The sequence below is a fragment of the Drosophila eugracilis genome, unplaced genomic scaffold, assembly GCF_018153835.1.
Source record: "Drosophila eugracilis isolate 14026-0451.02 unplaced genomic scaffold, ASM1815383v1 contig_275, whole genome shotgun sequence".
Lineage (NCBI taxonomy): Eukaryota > Metazoa > Arthropoda > Insecta > Diptera > Drosophilidae > Drosophila > Drosophila eugracilis.
The window spans coordinates 84,335-89,256 of record NW_024573124.1 but is presented as its reverse complement, the minus strand read 5'-3'; positions in this window follow the sequence as shown (position 1 = coordinate 89,256).

The window sequence follows — 4,922 nt, the reverse complement described above, 5'->3', positions numbered from 1 at the left end:
TCTTGGATGCATGATCTTCCATGAATCCAACGTAGTTGGAATGCCATTTGGTGAGTGGGAAATGCCCTCGACGAAGAATTTCTGTGACTTGATCCTTGATAATGCGAAGCGTCTCTAAGTCGTCTGCACCCGTGAGTAGGTCATCAACATAGAAAGACGACTTTATGATAGCGGCGCCGATTGGACAGTCAGCTTGATGAACATCAGCGAGGTGGTTGAGGCTACGTGTTGCCAAAAATGGGGCGGCTGCAGTGCCGTAGGTTACCGTATTCAATTGATACGTGCGCAGCGTGTCTTCTGGAAATGCTCTCCAAAGAATGTACTGGTATTTGCGATCAATAATGTCGAGATTTACTTGCCTATACATCTTGGTCACATCTGCAGTGATGGCGTAACGATGAAGCCTGAACTTTAGAAGCTGCAGGTACAAGTCCTCCTGGAGTGTTGGGCCAACGCATAGCAAGTCGTTGAGTGATAATTGATTTGACGTCCGGCAAGAGGCGTCAAACACCACCCTAAGCTTAGTAGACTCACTGCTGGGTTTGAGGACGCAGTGATGCGGGATGTAGTAGTGCGGCTCGTGCAGTTTAGGATGAATAACTGGGGACATGTGCCCCAATTTCTCATACTCCTCCATGAAGTCGCAGTATTGTTGACGAAGTGCTGGAGATTTCGATAGGCGACGTTCCATGCTTAGGAACCGACGGCGAGCGATATCAAATGAGTCTCCCAACCGAGTTGGGTCAGCCTTGAATGGCAGTTTGACGACAATCCTACCAGTGCTGCCGAGACAAGTGGTCTTCTCGTACTGTTCCTCGCAAATAGCATGCTCCGGCTTCTGCAGAGGTGGCGAGTCGACTGCTTCCAGTTCCCACAGACGTTTGAGGTTGACATCAATTGAACTTGCGTTTAAAGCCATGCAAGTGGAAACTTCTATTGGCGCGGTTTGCTGCAGTCGGCCGGTTACGACCCAGCCAAACTGAGTTTTCTGCAGCAGCGGGCCTTGAGGTCCCAGCCTTATTTTCCCTACAGTTAAGGCGTCGAAGAAGGCTTCGGTTCCCAGTAGCAGATCGACGTGGCGTGATTGGTAGAATCTTTCATCAGCGAGCGGCGTATTTTCTGGCAGCTTCCAAGTCGAAACGTCGATGGCCAGATCGGGCTGGTATGAGATTTGTGGAATAATACAGAGATCTGCGGAGAGTACGAAAGATGAAATGCGAGATTTGACAGATGCAGTTGTGCAATATTTAATATCTGTTTGCGAATGGCCGATGCTTCGAATTTGGACTGCATGTCTTTCCCTCCGTAAGCGAAGCCGTTGTGCGAAGTCGAGAAGAGCTCTAACAGGCCAGTAGGTTCCAAACGCATCCTTGACGAGAACCATAGCAGTGGCAAGCAACACCTGAGACTTCTGGCCAGAATGCGAGTGCGAGTGTGTTGCAGCTTCAAATGGCGGTGCGGTTGGATACGGTTGGTGCAATCGAGATGAATCTAGCGAATGGTTGTTGTGCAACAGGGTATGATGTGCCTTGTTGCAGGTGCGACAGCGATTTCTCGATGGGCAGCTCGACAGTTGGTGACCTCTACACAGACAGTTTAAGCACAGACGGTGTGTTTTAACGACATCAAATCGCGCGGTTGGATTAAGGTCCTTAAACTTGTCACATCCGAGCAATTTGTGTGAGGGTGCGAGGCAGTATACACATGGTGCGTTGGTCAGCGAAAACGACGAATTGTGAGATCTTGCGGGGGGACGAGTCGGTCTTGGCCGCTCCGATCCATGGGATTGCTCGTCAGACAGAAGAAACTGGCAGTGGCGCTCAAGTATCTGCGTGCATTGGCTCCAGGATGGCAGAGTGAGATAATCCAGTGATTCGTTCCATTTTGTTTTGGTCTGCTGATCGCACTTCTCCATGACCACGTAAATGAGCATCGCCTCAGAAATTTGAGCGTCCGAGCCTAGCGATGAAAGGGCACTATATAACGCGGATGCGTTGTCGATTAGGCTGCGGAGCTGTTGAGCACTTGCCGCAGCAGCCGGCGGCAGTTTAAAAATCGAGGCTATCGTTTCGACAAAGATTAGGGCAGGCTTGTCATACCGGTCCTTCAGCCGTTCCAGCGCCTTCGCATAATTTTCTCCAGTGACCGGGAAGGCTGCGACAGCTTCCAGTGCAGGTCCCTTTAAACAATTACGGAGATGATTAAATTTGTCTATATTAGATATTTGCTCACGATTGACCAGTGGCAGAAACGACGAGATGAAGTTCTTGTAATCCTTATGATTTCCATCAAAGCTAGGTAGTGCCAATCTTGGCAGTCGAGACGGCGCGCTGTAGCTTGGTGCAGAGATGTGGTCGAAAACTGTGTTGTGCAGATCCTCTCCAAGAAGTTGCTGAATTGCCAACTTTGTAGTTATGTAACTGTCCTCCAGGTCTGCACGTCCACTATCTGTGGGTTCCATGGTCTCAATTTCTGATTGTACCGAAAGGGCTTGCTTAAAATATGACTCTAAGATTCCCAAACGGCACTGAAGTTCAGCCGGCGATTTCTGCTCTTCTTCTTCCTTGACATCGACCATTCCTCTTATGCGCGTAATGTTGCGCTTAATATTCGAGCGTTGCCGTTTGAGAGTCTCCAATATAGTCGTTTCCATTGCTGCGACGAAGAATGCGAATGCGAGAACGAGAGTAAAGTTGCGGCAACAACAACGCGGAGCGACGAATGTGGCAATGCCGTGAAGTTAGTTCAAAGCGAAAGCGACTAGAACTCAAAAACTGTACCAGCGACTGCAGTTGGCGATGTAAACAAAACAACAACACTTTGCTGGCGGAATAACGGAGCAAAGGAGAATGAGCGATCGACGCCGAGCTTATAGAGCGGGCGGGCACACACACACAAGCGAAGAGATGTGCGAAGAAGAGCGCGAATAGTTCCGTTATATGAACGACACGTTGCCCTTAGAATTTTCGTGAATAGTTAATAACTTTATTTGTTTATTTATTATTCACTTTCGATGAATGCACTAGGGTTGAATGTTCACCTTTGTATGCGGTTATGACAATGTTGAGTTGCGATGAGCGGGTCGAGCGAATAATTGTTGCGGGCGATACTTCGACAATTGATTATGAATTAATAAATTGTTAATAATTTGTTTAAACACTGCCCCACGTTGGGCGCCAAAATGTTTAATGCACAAAGCGTCTTTTGTGCTGCATAAGATATCAGGTTGGGGGGTGCATAAACTAATTGCAATCTAAAAACTCAGGCGAGAAAAAGACAACCGTTTTCCAAGATCTAACATCAGCAACTGCCTTTTATTAGCAGCGGCAAAATAACATAATGTTCTAACAGAGTAATTTACAGAGAGAGATTTAAGGCCGAGGGCGGCATTAATCCTGAGGGGGGAGTAGTTAACTAAGTCAACCGGGCGACGGCAATGACCGATCGTCCGAAAGTTCGCTCCGGCCAAATTGCTGACACAGCGTCTGGCCGGAAGCCCGTGCATAGCCGGCAAGCACTACCCATTGGAGTGGCCGCTATGAATCTATTTTTATGTTAGCTTTAAGTTCAGTTCATTTTGAAATCTCAATAAAGACAGAGCCATCGCTCTTGAGTTTGAATTCCGGCGCCGCCGTCATACATAAAATTACTTTTGTTATTATTGGTTGTTGTGCCTTAAGGGCCAACGATAACGGAGGTAGTTCCTCCCTACATAACTCTCAACAAGTGAAGGAAGACCGCTAGGCGTACCTGCCTGGCGCGCTACACAACTCCTAACGAAGGAAGGCAGACCACTAGGCCTACCAGCCTGGCACACCCCCTCCCGCTGACGACACATCGATTGCTGCCAGGGGACTGATACTAATTTATATACTTTATAGAGTCGGAAACGCTTTCTTTTACCTGTTACATACTTTTTAACGAATCTTAAATACCCTTTAACTCTATTAGTAACAGGTATAAAATTGCTAAAATAAAAGCTTATTTAATTATCTTTTCAAATTCAAAAAATAATGCAGCAGCCTGCTTCAACAAATTCAAGTGAAAATTTGGTAAGACTGCCAAAATTCAATCCAGATGTAGCTGAAGCTGACGCCGATATGTTTTTAAGGGAGCATCCCCTGGAGCGCAGTGCGCTAGTTATGTCGGTGAGCGGAGCGCTAGAAGGGAGCGCTTCCCAATGGCTGGCACAGATCAGCTATCCTGGCTTAACCTGGACAAAATTTCAAGAATTATTCGTTCTTCGCTACGGCGACTCTGAGACGCCGGACGCCATCTTGTATTATCAACGGACGGCCGAAAACAGGCGAGTGCTTGTCAGCGTATGGTAGCCGATTAGTTACCTCTCTTCTAACGAAATGGAAGTCGATGGACATCGAGGAGATAGCTGTCTCTTTCGTGCTGGCACACATGTCGCAAATCGGCACTAGATTTTAGCGTCTACTGATCACCACCAATATAACGAACAGAAATGAACTACAGAAATTCCGACAGGAAGGGATTTAAGGCAATGAAGTGCCATTATAATTTGTTTAAACACTGCGCCACGTTGGGCGCCAAAATGTTTAATGCACAAAGCGTCTTTTGTGCTGCATAAGATATCAGGTTGGGGGTGCATAAACTAATTGCAATCTAAAAACTCAGGCGAGAAAAAGACAACCGTTTTCCAAGATCTAACATCAGCAACTGCCTTTTATTAGCAGCGGCAAAATAACATAATGTTCTAACAGAGTAATTTACAGAGATTGGTTAATACATGTTAATGAGCTTTGTTTACATTTGTATAGGCAAAGAGAAACAGTATGTAAGACGAAAAATATTGTGAGTTTGACCGAACAACCACCATCAACCAACTTCTGAGGTCAGCCAAGGGAACCCAAGTCGACACGGGGCATCTTTATGAGATGTTAGTATCCCGAAAT